Here is a 16,986-nt window from a genome sequence, read left to right on the forward strand (position 1 = left end):
TTGGCCTCTCCATGGCAACCGGGGGGGTGGGCGAGACGCTGGTGGAGGGGCGATGGCGGCGGCGGCTGACGCGCCGGGGTCTCGTGTCAGCTGGAGCCGGAGCTGCCCCCCACTCCCTGCCCATCTCCTTTATCCTCCTGCTGAGATTGTCCAGCATTTTCTGTTTTTGCCCCTTTATCCACCTCTCCCTTTACCCGAGCCAGCCGTTGTGATGATCCGGCTCCACTGCCAGTCCCACTCCGTATTAGCAAATGGTTCAGGTATTAACTCACAATGTTCCCTTCCTGACTTGTCGCCACCCGAATAGACAGCTGGGGACGTTGGTTTTAAGGTAGTAACATTTACAAACACAGTACTGTCGGAATGATGCGTTTTGATTTGATATATTAAAACCAGAAGTAAAACCTTAACTGAGCCACGCATACTGCCCCACCCACATCAGGCGATTCATTTGAACACCGGAGTAATATGGCCTGAGGGAGCGAAAACTTAAAAATAAATAAATGCCGACTTTCCCATGAGCTGGAATATCGATTTCATGCTCTGTAGGGGCTCCGTTCCAATTTAGAGAAATGTCCGGTAAGACATCTCGTTCATTGAAAATTATTATTATTTAAAAAAAAATAATTTTTATTAAAGGTTTCCATAAAATATCAATAACAAAATGAGAAAGAAAAAAGAACCCATCAGGGTTAAGTACAACACACAATCTAAAAAAGCAACCCCCCCTACATAAATAATAAATTAACATTAACACCCCGACTTAACACAACAGGTGTATACACCCCCTCAGACCCTCCAGTGTAAATAACATAAACAAAAATTAAGTAATGTCTATCGTTCTGCCAGAAAGTCTAAGAACGGTTGCCACCGCCTAAAGAACCCTTGCTCCAATTTAATGAACACTGCCAGAACGCTGATCCAGGATTCCACGCTTGGGGGCCTCGCATCTTTCCACTGAAGGAGAATCCTTCGCCGGGCTACCAGAGACGGAAAGGCCAGAATTCCGGCCTCTTTCGCCTCCTGCACTCACGGCTCCTCTGCCACCCCAAATATTCCTCACCCCCAAAGAACTGGCTCATCCTTGTCCCGGTCATGTGTGCCCTGTGCAGCACCTTAAACTGTATGAGGCTGAGCCTCGCGCACGAAGAGGAAGAATTTACCCTCCCTAGGGCATCTGCCCACGTCCCCTCTTCGATCTCCTCTCCCAACTCCTCCTCCCACTTACCTTTCAACTCCACCACCGAGGCCTCCTCCTCCTCCTGCATCACCTGGTAAGTTTCCGAGATCTTCCCCACTCACACCCACCCCCCCGAGAGCACCATGTCCTGTACTGTGTGTGGCAGGAGCCGCGGGAATTCCACCACCTGCCGTCTGGCAAACGCCCTTACCTGTAAGTACCTGAAGGTGTTCCCCAGGGGGATCCCGTACTTCTCCTCCAGCTCACCCAAGCTCGCGAACTTCCCGTCCACAAACAGGTCCCCCAACTTTTGTTTCCAAGCCCTGTGCCACCCCGAAAACCCTCCACCTGTTCTTCCTGGGGCGAACCGGTGGTTCCCCGTAATGGGGCCCACGCCGAGGCCCCAACCTCCCCCCTATGCCGCCTCTACTGCCCCTGGATTTTGAGGGCCGCTACTACCACTGTGCTCGTGGTATACCTCCTTGGAGGGAGCGGCAGCACGCCGTTGCAAGCGCCCCCAGACACGTACCCACACAGGACGCCGTCTCCAGCCTCTTCCATGCAGCCCCCTCCCCCTCCATCACCCACTTGTGCACCATCGTCGCATTGGCGGCCCAGTAGTACCCACAGAGGTTGGGCAGCGCCAGCCCCCCCTATCTCTACACCGCTCCAGGAACACCCTTCTCACCCTCTGAGTCCCTCGCGCCCACACAAACCCCATTATACTCCTGTTAACCCGCCTGAAAAAAGCCTTCGGGATAAACACGGGGAGGCACTGGAACAGGAACAAAAACCTTGGGAGCACCGTCATTTTGATTGACTGCACCTTACCCGCCAAGGACAGCGGCAACGCGTCCCACCTCTTGAACTCCTCCTCCATTTGCTCCACCTGCCTTGTAAAGTTAAGCCTATGCAGTGCCCCCCACCTCCTGGCTACCTGGACCCCCAAATATCTGAAGCTCCTCTCCGCCCTTTTTAGTGGGAGCTCGCCAATCCCCCTCTCCTGGTCCCCTAGCTGAACTACGAACAGCTCGCTCTTCCCCATATTGAGCTTGTACCCCGGAAAGTCCCCGAATTCCCTAAGGATTCTCATTACCTCTGGCATTCCTCCCACCAGGTCCGCCACATACAGCAGCAGGTTGTCCGCATAAAGCGACACCCTATGCTCCTCCCCACCCCGCACCAACCCCCTCCAGTTCCTCGACTCTCTCCGTGCAATAGCCACGGGTTCAATCGCCAGTGCGAAGAGCAGAGGGGACAGGTGACACCCCTGTCTCATCCCTCGGTGCAACCGAAAGTACTCGGACCTCCTCCTATTTGTGGCCACACTCGCCATCGGGACCTCGTACAACAGCCTAACCCACCTGACAAACCCCTCCCCAAACCCGAACCTCTTCAGCACCTCCCACAGGTACCCCCACTCTACCCTATCGAAGGCTTTCTCAGCTTTCATCGCCACCACTATCTCCGCCTCCCCCACCCTCGCCGGCATCATGATAACGTTCAAAAGCCTCCGCACATTCGCGTTCAACTGTCTCACCTTCACAAACCCCGTCTGGTCTTCATGGATGATCTGCGGCACGCAATCCTAAATCCTCGTGGCTAAGACCTTCGCCAGCACCTTGGCATCTACATTTAGGAAGGAAATCGGTCTGTAAGACCCACATTGCAGGGGATCCTTGTCCCGCTTCAGGATCAAGGAGATCAGTGCCTGGGACATCGTCGGGGGTAAAGCACCCCCCTCCCTTGCCTCATTAAAGGTCCTAACTAACAGTGGGCCCAACAGGTCCATATATTTTTTATAGAATTCGACCGGGAAACCGTCCGGCCCTGGTGCCTTCCCCGCCTGCATGCTTCCTATCCCTTTGAACAGCTCCTCCAGCCCAATCGGGGCCCCAGTCCCGCCACCAGTCCCTCTTCCACCTTTGGAAAACTCAATTGGTCCAGGAAACGGCCCATCCCTCCCTCCTCCCGTGGGGGCTCAGATCAGTACAATTCCTCGTAGAAGTCCCTGAAGACCCCATTGATGCCAACCCCACTCCGCACCACGCCCCCTCCCCTGTCCTTAACTCCCCCGATCTCCCTAGCTGCGTCCCGCTTCCGAAGCTGATGCGCCAGCATCCGGCTTGCCTTTTCCCCATACTCGTAGACCGGCCCCTGGGCCTTCCTCCACTGCACCTCCGCCTTCCTGGTGGTCACCAGGTCGAATTCGGCCTGGAGGCTGCGCCTCTTCCTCAACAATCCTTCCTCAGGCTCTTCCGCATACCTCCTGTCTACCCTCACCATCTCCCCCACCAGCCTCTCCCTCGCCCCCCGCTCCCTCCGCTCCTTGTGGGCCCCAAAGGAGATCAACTCTCCCCTCACCACCGCCTTCAGTGCCTCCCATACCATCCCCACTCGGACCTCCCCGTTGTCGTTGGTCTCCAAGTACCTCTCTATACTTCTTCGGACCCGCTCGCTCACCTCCTCGTCCGCCAACAGCCCCACCTCCAAGCGACACAGCGGGCGCTGGTCCCTCTCCTCCCCCATCTCCAAGTCCACCCAATGCGGGGCGTGGTCCGAAATGGCTATGGCCGAATACTCGGTATCCTCTACTATCGCTATCAGCGCCCTACTCAAAATGAAAAAGCCGATTCGAGAATAAGCCTTATGGACATGTGAGAAGAATGAAAATTCCCTAGCCTCCGGCCTTGCAAATCTCCAAGGGTCCACCCCTCCCATTTTATCCATAAACCCCTCAACGCTCTAGCCGCCGCCGCCTTCCTACCCGTCCTAGACCTGGAGCGATCCAGTGCCGGATCCAACACCGTGTTAAAGTCTCCCCCCATTATCAGGCCCCCCACTTCTAAGTCTGTGAACCGACCCAACATACGCCGCATAAAACCCGCATCGTCCCAGTTCGGAGCATACACATTGACCAGTACCACCCTCACTCCCTGCAACTTACCACTTACCATTATGTACCTACCGCCATTATCTGCCACAATGCTCGACGCCTCGAATAACACCTTCTTTCCCACCAAGATCGCCACCCCTCAATTTTTGGCATCTAGCCCCGAGTGAAACACCTGACCTACCCACCCTTTCCTCAGTCTTACCTGGTCTGCCACCTTCAGGTGTGTCTCCTGGAGCGTAACTACATCCGCCTTAAGCCCCTTCAGGTGCGCGAACACGCTGGCCCGCTTAACCGGCCCATTCAGTCCCCTTACATTCCAGGTTATCAGCCGGATGAGGGGGCTACCCGCCCCCCTCCCCACTCCGACTAACCATGACCCCTCCTCGGCCAGCCACGCGCCCGCACCCCACACCCGACCCGTTCCCCACAGCGACATACCCCCGTCTCGACCCCCCTCCCACTCGCTCCAGCTCCTCCTTGACCTTAGCAGCAGCAACACGATCCCCCCCCCCCCCCCCCCAGGCTAGGACCCATCCTAGCTGGTTTACTCCCCCCATTGCACTTCCGCAAGTCAGCTGACTGCTGCTGACCCCGGCCACTCCCGCCTCCCCTTCGACTCCTCCCATTGTGTGGCACACCCTCCTCTCTCGCTCCCCATTAACAGGCTCTCCCTCTCCCCCCTCCGTTCTAAGTGCGGGAAACAATCCTGGCTTCCCCGCCCCCCCCCCCCAGTCTTCGGCGCGGGAAATAAAGCCCGCGCTCTCCACCTACCAGGCCCCGCCATCAACCAAAACAGTGCCCAACCCACCCCATCGACCCTCCCCAACCCGAGAGAGAAAAACATAGAGAAAAAGAAACCCAAAACAATGCAAAGGCCCCCCCTGCGAACCAAAAATAGGCATAACATATCCACCGCAGTCCCCAATCGCCCATCCCGACCCTCAGTCTGTGTCCAGCTTCTCGGCCTGAACAAAGGCCCACGCCTCCTCCGGAGACTCAAAATAATGGTGCCGGTCCTTGTAGGTAACCCACAGTCGCGCAGGCTGCAACATGCCAAACTTCACCCCCTTCCTGTGCAGCACCGCCTTTGCTCGATTGTACCCGGCCCTCCTCTTCGCCACCTCTGCACTCCAGTCCTGATATATCCGAACCTCCGCGTTCTCCCACCTGCTGCTCCTCTCCTTCTTGGCCCACCTGAGCACACACTCCCGATCGACGAACCAATGGAACCGCACCAGCACCGCCCGCGGAGGCTCGTTAGCCTTGGGCCTCCTCGCCAACACTCTATGGGCCCCTTCTAGCTCCAGGGGCCCCTGGAAGGACCCCGCTCCCATCAGCGAGTTCAACATGGTGACCACATAGGCCCCCACGTCCGGCCCCTCCAGCCACTCCGGGAGGCCCAGAATCCGCAGATTCTTCCGCCACGACCGATTTTCCATCTCCTCGAACCGCTCCTGCCATTTCTTGTGGCGCGCCTCGTGCGCCTCCACCTTTACCGCCAGGCCTAAGATCTCGTCCTCATTGTCAGAGATCTTTTGTCGAGCCTCTCGGATCGCCACCCCTTGGGCCGTCTGTGTCTCCAGCAGCTTATCAATCGAAGCCTTCATCGGCTCTAGCAGGTCCGTTTTAATCTCTCTGAGGCAGCACTGGATACCCTCCTGTTGCTCCTCCGCCCACTGCCTCCACGCTGCCTGGTCTCCGCCCGCCGCCATTTTGTCCTTCTTCCCTCCCTTCTTCTGTTCCACTACCACCTTTTTTGTCGCCCCGCTCCTAGTTAAAGCCATATACTGACGGGGAGTTTTTATTAACTCCTTCCCACACCGGGAAACGTCGAAAAAGTGCCCTTGGGGGCCCTGAAAAGAGCCCAAAATTCCATTTTTACGGGAGCCGCCGAATGTGCGACTTAGCTTACATAGCCGCAACCGGAAGTCTCGAGAGGGAATCCTTTTGGCAGTGTTCGCTTCACCAAACTGCCCCAAAAAGTCTGTGAAAACTCCTGAAAAAGGTCTGAGAGTAAGTTCCAGACGGGAGCTGCCGAATGCGCGACCTACTCCTCCATGGCCGCCACCGGAAGCCTCATCCCCGCTTCTTCAATGGCTTTGGTAGATCTCTTCACAGTTGTTCCCTCTGCTGCTAGAATTCACCTTTATTAGAGGCCCTCAAGTCAGGTTGCAGCTTTAAGCTTGCCCTTCCCCCGCCTGCATGCTGGAAGAGGCTCCTCTCTCCCCTGCAGTTACAGACAAATCCTTTACTGTTTCTGCCGGGTCTGGTAACCAAAAGACATAACATTCCTGGGGGACACTGTCAGGGGAATGTTACAGTCTTCTTCCCACACCGGGAAATTTCAAACAAATGCCGTGGGGGCCCTGTAAAAGAGCCCAAAAGTCCATTCCAAGCGGGAGCTACCGAATATGCGACCTAGCTCTGCATAGCCGCACCCGGAAGTCTTCATTGAAAATTATAACACCAGGTTAAAGTCCAACAGGTTTGTTCCGTAGCACTAGCTTTCGGAGCACAGCTCCTTCCTCAGGCGAGCAGCTCTCTGAAAGCTAGTGATTCGAAACAAACCTGTTGGACATTATTTAACCTGGTGCTGTAAAACTTCGTACTGTGCCCACCCTGGTCCGAAGCCGGCATCTCCACATCATTGAAAATTATGCCAGCGGTTATTCCTAAATTTTAAATCCTGAGATTGTAACATATGGAGGAAGCAATATTCTAAGTGTTCATTTTAAACCGGAGCTCAGTATTTTCTAGTGTAATCATAGGCTCTTTCAAAAGTGTGTTCAAAAGTGTACCATTGGAAGTCCTTTATTCTATACTCACTCTGACATTTTTGTTAAATATGTTTTGCACTTTTGTACCCTTTGGAAATTGATCTTAAATCATCATATGCAACATCATATACACCTGAATAACCATTGTGACAGCCTCATGCAACAGTTTAAAAGGGCAAATGCAGTTTTTGAGTGCATAACAAGGACCAGTTAGCTCAAGTCAACTGAGGTAATATCGCAGCTCCTTCAATGTCTTACAGTAAACTTAGACTATTATAATTCTTCCTGGTTTCTGGACAGAAATATATACATGATTTTTTTTAAATGCAAAAAGAAGAACTAAGAAAATTTCCTGGGACTAAAAATCTTGGTTTGATGAAGAAATATGGAGCAAGTTAGTTTATTGCATTTGATTAGGGTATATCTGGAGATGCTGTGACACCATTTATTTAAATCTAGGGAGAATTGATGAAACAAACTTTGTAAATGTTAAGGTACAACTTAAGGCAGAAAATTATTCAGAGGCCAGTAAAATTGAATTGATTTGTAAAGTAATTCATGCAATTACTTATTCAGAAAGGACAGAATTTTGCATTGTTTCTGAAGGTTTCAAGGCCATTTCAGGTTTATGGATGCAATTGAAATGGTAAGTTGAAACAGAGGTGGGTTGATAAAAATATGTTTACAAGTCTGGTGTTAAGGACCATAATAATGACTTAGTTAGGCAAAATATTTTCTGTCCTTTCTCTGTAGAACATTGACAACAACTATTTGTATAGCATCTTTAAAGTAATAAAAATCCCTAGGTGCTTTACAGGAGCATTACACTGTAAAATGAAGTATGATATCAGGCCACATAAGGAGATATTAAGCCAGAGAACTAAATGTTTGGTCAGAGAGAGTATGTTTTAAGAAGTGTCTTCAAGAAGGAGAGTGAGGGAGAGATAGAGAGGGTGTAAAGAGGTAATTTCAGAGCTTGGGACTTGGCCAACTGAAGGCATGGCTGCCAATAATGGAGAAAGGGATTTCATAAATTGCCAGAATTAGAGGAGCACAGATATATTGGAGAGTTATGGATTAGAGGAGATTACAGAGATAAGAATCAAGGAAGGACAAGGCCATGGAGTAATTTGAAAACAAGAAAAATAATTTTAAAATCAAGACATTGCTTAGCCAGAAGCCAATGTATGTCAGCGAGAATAGGAGTGACAGGAAAATGGGACTTGATGTGAGTTACAACATAGACAGCAGCATTTTGCAAGAATGCGGGAGACCAGCCAGGAATACGTTGGAATAATCAAGTATGGAGGCAACAAAGGCATTGATGAGGGTTTCAGCAATAGGTGAACTAAGCTAGGGGGAAGTTGGGCAATGTTACAGAGGTGATGGCACAAATGAGGTTAGAAGCTCACCTCGGGATCGAATGTGATGCCAAGGTTATGAACAGACTGACTTAATCTCAGACTTTGGTCACAGAAAGGGATGTAGTCAGTAGTTAGGGAACAACATTTGGTGTGGAGATGAGAAACAATGATTTCAGTCATCCCAATATTTAACTGAAGGAGTTGACTGCTCATCCAGTACTGGTTGTCACCTGATGGCCAGTTTTTTTTCAAACACGACATGAAAATGGAGCACTCTTTATACTGAAGCAAATGTGAAGTGATGACCATATGTGACTCACCATTATATCCTAGAAATTATTGTATTGCTATGTGTGACTAGTTATTCAAACGTTGCCCTGAGACTGAAGAGTGAGACTGAGGTACAGTATACACTAATCTGTAATACTGTGGCAGGTATTTGCAGTACTGCAATGTTTTGAATGCACACACCTGTTTTAGCCATGGGGCTCTGGGGCCCACTTTGCAATCATTATTCTTAGCACACTACAATGCAGTGGCACATCCTCGTGCACCAATTGTGTGGGACACACATTTAGAGCTGATCTTTTATTTATTTAAACTGTGAATTTAACTCAAATGCAAAGCAGGTGGGCATGACAAGTGTGAAGTCCCCGAATGTCTATGGCTTGAGGTCCAGATAATTTTAACTCCCAAAGATTTCCATTTGATGGACGGTCTGCTCTCCTAACCACATTGGGAATTGGTCACCCTCCCACATACCACACTATAGTTTGTGCATGACTCTTTGGACCGCCCCTTAAAGCAAGGTTCTATTTCCTTGCTGAACATATCATAAAACAACTCTGAAAAGTATCTTGGCTGCTGAAATAACTAGCTCTTCCTAATCTGAAATTTCAATGGATTCAGTTGTTAGGAGTAAATTTTAAGATTATCTTGTACAACAGTACCCTAATAAATTGCATAGTTACCACAGTTTCAGAAAGAGATGATAAAGTCTGACAGATCTAGACTTCTTTGAGGAGGTGATAAAATCAAGTGGACTATGCTAAATCCTAGAATGTGGTTTGCATAGATTTCCAAAGGACACTTGTTAAAGTTCCAGATAAAGACTACAAGTTCACTTAAAGGATAAAAGTGAATAGACATTGATGTTTAGGGAAGTTGTTTTCAGATTGTTAATCAGCAGGGAGGGGGGGGGGCACAGAGGGTTGTATGGGAGGATGCTGTACTGACTAAGGTGACCCAGTGATCAGTGTTGGGACTAACATTATTTTTAATTTTTATCAATGACTGATTAAGAAAATTGGTGAAATGATCGGATGGTTCAGAGGAACAATATAATTGAATAAAGCAGCTCAGAAATTAAATAATTAGATGCAGGGTGGTGTGTAAGAGGGCAGAACAATGACAGGTGAAACTTAAAGCCGACTACTATAAAATTGTGAACCTGGAAAGATAAAAGGTAATAGAAACAGAAAATGCGAGAAAAACTCACCTGGTCTGGCAGCATCTGTGGATAGAGAACCCAAGTTAACTTTTCAAGTCTATCCATATGCTTTTCTATTCATAGACTTGCTGCCAGATCTGCTGAGTTTTTCCAGCATTATCTGTTTTTATTCCAGATTTCCAGCATCCGCAATATGTTGCTTCTAGTATAAAGGTTAACATTCATACTCTAAGACTGGTATTAAAATAGTTAAGGATGAAGTTGAAAGATAACTGATAATCTCAATAACTCAATTCTCAATACATCCAATTAATGTAGAGCAGCAATCAACAAAGCCAAAAATGTTTAAATACATAGGCAAAACAATAAACCTAGGTCAGAGGTAGATGTGATCACCATGTGCTGTGCTTTAGTTGGACCACACCATGAATACTATGTTAATTCTGGTCCCAGTAAAACAAAAACAACATTAAAGTGTGTGAAGCAGTGCAGAGAACAGCAACAAGACTAATCCTTCATGTCAAGGTTTAGAGGTATGAAGAAAGCCTGGAGTAGCCTGCACATTTCAACGTGGAAAGGAGGCATCTGAGAAAGTAGAACAAAAGTCACCAGTTTGAATGAGTGAAAGATATGTTTAAGACAATCAAAAAGTTGTGCACAATGGTCAATGTCACAGCGAGCCTTATAGACTAGGTGACCTTCTCTACCAAGGTTTTGACAAATCTTGGAGGCCATGTGACTCCCCGTCCAGTGGAGTGGGAGCACGCAAGGACCAAAGCCGAGTGTGGACTTTAATATCTGCAGTCAAGGCCTGGACTAGGAGATTGTAGGAGTTGGGTGGTTTGCTGTTGCTGTATCTTGTAAATAGTTTTTCTACTTGTAAATAAATAGTTGTCTTTATCCTCTGGTGGTCGCCCGGAGATTTTGTAACTACATTGGGAACAAAGAGAAAATAAATCGCTGCTCCAATTGCAAAGACAAGAGAAGAAGGCAATTTATTTGTTTCAGTATACCTCAAAAGAATCATGCCATTTTATGGTAAGCTCAAATCTTTCAAATTAAGAAGATTGGGTACAATACATAGAAGGTATGTGTTACTTTTTTAGAACACAAATAAAGAAGGGGAAGAGAAAAATAATTATTTTGCTCACCGCTTGCTGCAGTCAGACATACAATGCCATAAGAAGTTTGACCTTCCCTGAAGCCCCTCATTCAAAATCATTTACCAACTCGTGGAGTTAGTTATGAATCATTATCATCCAAAATCCTCTACAGTTCTTCAGAGGTACAAACTTAATTCAATGGGAAGGGCCCCAGGAGAATCTGTTGCAGTTCATGGCCAGAGTAAGGAAACTGGCAAAATCTTGAAAGCTGAAGCATCCCTGAATGATATGTCATGGGATAGATTGGTGTGCAGGATAAATAGCGCATCTATTTAAGAGAAATTGCTTGCTGAATCAGAGCAAGACTTAAAAAAAAAGCCTTGTCCATGGAAGGCATAGAAAAAAGCAGTGAAGAATTGAAAAGCGCACGGGGTGAGGTCCACCTGTTGGGGAGAGGGACCGTGAGCAGTAGCAGCATCGGAGCCGAGAGTGCCTGTTCAAACAGGAAGGGAAACTGAGGTAAAACCCGTCATCTTGATCAAACAACAAATTTCAACGCGTGTTTCAGATGTGGGGGAACCACACCAATGAGAAGTTTAGGTTCCAAGATGCAATGTGTTTCAGGTGCAGTCGAAGATGTTACTTAAGGCATAGATGTAAGAGGAAGCAGAGCCTACCCTGTCCGGGATGGGGGCTGAGGCCAGCATCCACAGACTGTCCACAGTCTGGGGGAGTACTAGTCACCTGAGCAGAACTGTTGATGTTAGACCACTTGACGTAGGCATTGTGTCCCCAATAACCGTGGTATTGCTAGTAAATTAATGTATTTTGAAGATGGAAGTGGACAAAGGGGCTTTGACATCCAATATAGGGGGGCAAACCTACGATTACTTACAAGACTGGGTCCAACTATTGAAGCTGGGGATCACTATGACCAGGCTAGCTACTTAAATGGGAGAGGCCCTTAAAATCAAGGGGACCACGATGATTCTGGTAGCTTACTGACTGCAGTCAGCTCAACTCACACTTATTCCATGTTTTAAAAGGTGGAAGCTGAACCTATGCCTAGGTCTTCAAGGTGTTTAAGACCAGTGCAGTTCGCAGAATAGTCTACACTTATCGTCCCTTTTATCAAACTGGGCAAGACAGTCCACATTTGCGGGGATTGAAAACTGTCAATTGAACGGCCAAATTAGCCTTGTATCCCATACCTAAGATCAAGATCTTTATGCTTAACTAGCTGGCGGCTTGCATTTACTAAACTAGATATGAGTCATGCTTACTTGCAGCTGGAATTAGATGAATCACCCCGAGAGTATGTCACCACCACCACACAGAAGGCCACACATGTTGTACGAATATACCCATTTACCATTTGGTGTAACGTCGGTGTGTATGATTTTTCAGTGCACAATGGAAAATTCATTAGCGGGGTAACCCAGAGTGCAGTTTATTTAGATGATGTGCTAATTACTGGTTCCACGCGAGACAAGCAGTTAACCAACTTGGAGGAAGTATTAAAGAGGTTCATGAATGCTGGTGTGGGCTTAAGAAAAGAGAAATCTACATTTCGGGCCAGCTAGATTACCTATTTGGGTTACAAAGTAGACTCAAAAGGGTTGCACTCCTTGGAAGAAAAGCCAACAGGAAAACACAGGCCCCAAAAATACTACAGAGCTGGAGTCCTTCTTGGATATGGTAAACTATTACAGTAAATTCATCTGAATTTGGCCACCTTGTTAGCACCTATGCACACCTTACTGAAGAAACACCGAAAGTGGTTTTGGAAGGCGTCTCTGGATGAGACCTTCAATCAGGTGAAGCAATAACCTCTGTCCAGTGGTCTACTGGTCCATTTTGACTCAAAAATGGAGCTTGTCTCTACCAGCGACGTGTTTCCAAATGGAATTGAAGCGACACTTTCTCAAAGATTGAATGATGGAACAGAGAGGCCAATCGCTTACGTGTCGAGAACCCTCTCTGAAGCGGAGAAAGGGTACTCCCAAATTGAAAAAGATTTACAGTCGTGTTCAGCATCAAAAAATTCCACCAATGTGGATATGGAAGGAATTTCACAATAGTGAGGACCATTAACCATTATTTGGGTTATTCAAGGAAGGTGAAGCAATCCCTCCCATTGCCTCTGCCTGGATACAATGCTCGGTGTTAATGCTGAGTACACGAGTAGACCTTGGAGCATCAACCTGGGACCCAGATAGCTTATGTTGATGCTTTATTCCACTTTCCATTACCTGTAAGTTCAATACCCCCACCAGTACCAGAAGACATTATGACTTTAAATTTCTTAGAAACTGCCTGTATCTGCAAAACAAATTAGAATTTGGATGCAAAAAGACCCTGTACTGTCGAAAGTCATAAATATGATATTAAGCGGGGATTTCTATGGTCCAGCTTCTGAGGCAATAAAGCCTTACTGAACCAAAAAGACAAACTAAGCTGTGAAAGCAGTGTACTCCTTTTGGGGGCGCAAGTGGTTGTTCCCAATCCTGGAAGATGATGATTATTGAAAGAATTTCATGACACCCACCCAAGCATATCTAAAATGGAAATGTTGGCAAGGAGCTATGTTTGGCCCAGCATTGATGCCAATATAATGAACATAATTAATGTGCCCAATAAATGTCAAGAACAATGGAACTTGTCAGCTGCTGTCCCATGTGAATGGCCTGATATGCCTTGGGTGAGACGTTGACGTTGACTTTGTAGGCCCTTTCATGGGCTCAATATTAATTTTATTAGTGCGTGTACACTCAAAATGGATGGACGCAAACCAAGTCCACTACCTCTTATGCAAAGGTAAAAACAACTACGTCAATGTTTTTGCATTCATGGAGTATCCAAAGTCCTGGTTTCAATAATGGTACTGCTTTTACCAACATGGTGTTTCAAAAAGTTGTCATTTTCAATAGCATCAAGTACGTCAAAACAGCACCATTCCACCCTTTGTCTGATGGTTTGGTAGAAGGGGCTGTACAAACTTTCAAATTTGGGATGAAGAAGCAGTTGCCAGCATCCATAGATACCAAGATCGTGCAGTTTCTATTAGCATTTGGAATCACCCCACACTCAACTACAAGCATAACTCCAGCAGAACTGCTAATGAGGTTTCGGTTGTGTGCCAGATTGTGCCTCATATTCCCAAATTTGGTGGGAAGCGTGGAGTCAAGGCAAGATATTCAAAAAAGAAAACCTGACTTATCACAGGCGGAGGGAACATTTGAACTAAACAACCAAGTTTTTGTAAGGAACTTTGGAAGTGGTCCGAGCTGGGTCTTGGGCATAAGACTGGGCCAGTATCATACGAGATAACCCAGGATAAGACCCTGAGAGAATATTTAGACCATTTGAGGGAAAAAGAGCTGCCACAAGAGCCAGTAGCGCCACCAATCCCAGATATGCCTGCTGTTAGTACTGACCTTGACATTGAGGGGACCCAATAGGCTGTTGTAAACCCAAAGCCCGTTGTTGCTGGGGCTAGAGAGGCAGCAGCCATGCTTCCGGTAGCGGCCATGGAGTGAGCGGTCACACAGGTGACCAGTCACCATTCTGGTTGTCCATCATCAAATATGGCTTAGCCTCATCAAGCTCTTAATATTACTTGCTCATTTTCCATGGCCAAATCATCATACAACAATAAACTGCAACAATTTGTACATGTATGGTATTGTCACTGGACTAGAAATCCAGAGACCCAGAAATCCCGGATAATGCTCTGGGAATATGGGCTTGAATCCCACAATGTCAGATGGTGAAATTTGAATCCATAAAAAATCTGGAATTACAAATCTAATCATGACCATAAAACCATTGTTGATACTGGCAAAAATCCATCTGGTTCAATAATGTCCTTTAGGGAAGGAAATCTGCTGCTCTCGCCTGGTCTGGTCTACATGTGACTCCAGATCCATAGCAACTGCCCTCTGAAATGGCCTAGAAAGCCACTCACATCAAGAACAATCAGAGATGGACAATAAATGTTGGCCCAGCCAGCAATGCCCACATCTCATGAACGAATACAAAAATATGGCATGTTTAACATAATGCCTCCATGACACATCTTGATATGCTTATTAAAAACAAAATGTGTCCCTAAGTCACAAAGAGATATAAGATCATAAGACATAGGAGCAGAATTAGGCCACTTGGCCCATCGAGTCTTCTCTGCCATTCAATCATGGCTGATATTTTCTCATCCCCATTCTCCTGCCTTCTCCCCATAACCCCTGATCCCCTTATTAATCAAGAACCTATCTATCTCTGTCTTAAAGATATTCAGTGAATTGGCCTCCACAGCCTTCTGCGGCAAAGAGTTCCACAGATTCACCACCCTCTGGCTGAAGAAATTCCTCCTCATCTCTGCTTTAAAAGATCCTCCCTTTCATCTGAGATGGTGTCCTCTGGTTCTAGTTTTTCCTACAAGTGGAAACATCCTCTCCACGTCCACTCTATCCAGGCCTCGCAGTATGTTGTACATTTCAATAAGATTCCCTCTCATCCTTCTAAACTCCAACGAGTACAGACCCAGAGTCCTCAAACGTTCCTCATATGACAAGTTCTTCATTCCAGGGATCATTCTTGTGAACCTCCTCTGGACCCTTTCCAAGGTCAGCACATCCTTCCTTAGATATGGGGCCCAGAAGTGCTCACAATACTCCAAATGGGGTCTGACCAGAGTCTTATACAGCCTCAGAAGTAGAACAGGAGCACAGTAACAGTCTCGGAAGTGATGATGATACTACCAGATTTTCATAACCACCCTTCAGGGAAGGAAACCTGCCTCCCTTTTGTGGTCTGGCATACATGTGATTTCAAACCCATGGTAGCATGGTTGAACCATTAACTATCCTCTGAAGTGGCAAAGCAAGCCACTCAGTTGTATTGAACCAAGTTGAATAAGAGTCAAACCAGTTGGATCACCTGGCATTAACCAAGACACTGGAAACAGCAATGGTGTACCCTGATTAGCCAATTTTGCAAAGTCCTCTTCACTAACATTTGGGCACTTGTGTTAAAATTTGCAGAGAGCTGTCCCACAGATTAGACAAGCAAATAGGCTAAAGTAGTTACAGTGAATGGTACAGTATAGCCAATGCAGAAGGAGGCCATTTTGGCCCATCGAGTCTGTACCAGCCCTTGGAAAGAGCATCCTACTTAAGTCCACCCCTCCACTCTATCCCGTAACCCAGTAACCGCACCTAACCTTTTTAGGACACTAAGGGCAATTTAGCATGGTCAATCCACCTAACCTGCACATCTTTGGACTCTGGGAGGAAACTGGAGCATTCGGAGGAAACCCATGCACACACGGGGAGAATGTGCAGACTCCGCACAGACAGTGACCCAAGCCGGGACTCAAACCTGGGACCCTGGAGCTGTGATAATATTGATAAAAGTTACTACCACACAGTCTGTGCGGAAGTGATGTTCCTTCTTCACACTGGAACACTCTCCAAGGCTTGTGACATTATCAGTGGGCTGAATGGGACACATTAGGTGTTGATCTAACAATTTAAAACTGGGCACCTTGAGGCACTGTAGGGCATCAGTAGCATTATATTCAACCACAACCTGTTACTTCATGGTCTGGTATACCCCTCAAGCCATGAGACTAACATTTGTTCATTGAGGATTGCAAGAAAGCATGCCAGGAGCAGCACCAGTCATACCTAAAAATGAGGTGCCAATCTGAAGTTACAACATCGGGCTACATGTATGCTATAGACAAAGGTAAGTGATCTCAGAAACAAAGGATCAGATTGTAGAAACAAAGGATCAGATCTCAGCTCTGCAGTCCTGCCACATTTAATCACGTATGATGGTGGACAATCACACAATTAACCAGAGGAGAAGGCTCCGGGAACATCTGCATCCTAAAAGATCATGGAATCCAGCATATCAGTGCAAAAGACAAGATTGGTGTTTGCAACCATCTACAGCCGAAGTTCCAAGTGGATGATCCATCCTGGCATCCTCCTGAATTTTCTTGCATCATAGATGCCTGTTTTCAAACAATTCAATTCACTCCACATTATATCAATAAACAGCTGAAGGTATTGGTTGAAGCAAAGGCTATGGACCCTGACAACATGCGGCTTAAGTACTAAGATGAGCCTCCCAAAGAACAGTGCCATTCGCTAAAGTTTTATTGCAGTCTACTCTCAATCATTGACAAAGTGGTGGAAATGGCACTTACTC

General features: G+C 47.2%; 2 protein-coding genes across 8 annotated transcripts in view; one reads left to right on the plus strand and one right to left on the minus strand.

Annotated features, from left to right (window-relative positions):
- dpy19l3 (dpy-19 like C-mannosyltransferase 3) overlaps nucleotides 1–292 on the minus strand; it is a 162,316-nt gene extending 162,024 nt beyond the window's left edge. The window contains exon 1 of the mRNA XM_072518120.1: nucleotides 273–292. The gene's annotated coding sequence lies outside the window, so the exon portion shown is untranslated. The remainder of the gene's footprint in view (nucleotides 1–272) is intronic.
- The window catches only part of LOC140430568 (uncharacterized), a 230,938-nt gene continuing 214,046 nt past the window's right edge, over nucleotides 95–16,986 (plus strand). For 2 of the 7 annotated variants that reach the window (XM_072518130.1, XM_072518131.1), the window contains exon 1: nucleotides 103–331. The gene's annotated coding sequence lies outside the window, so the exon portion shown is untranslated. Of the gene's footprint in view, nucleotides 332–7,067; nucleotides 7,083–16,986 lie in introns of those variants that run through there. The other 5 variants (XM_072518129.1, XM_072518128.1, XM_072518125.1 and 2 more) reach the window with 5 other exon arrangements.

Source organism: Scyliorhinus torazame, chromosome 10, assembly GCF_047496885.1.
Source record: "Scyliorhinus torazame isolate Kashiwa2021f chromosome 10, sScyTor2.1, whole genome shotgun sequence".
Taxonomy (NCBI): domain Eukaryota; kingdom Metazoa; phylum Chordata; class Chondrichthyes; order Carcharhiniformes; family Scyliorhinidae; genus Scyliorhinus; species Scyliorhinus torazame.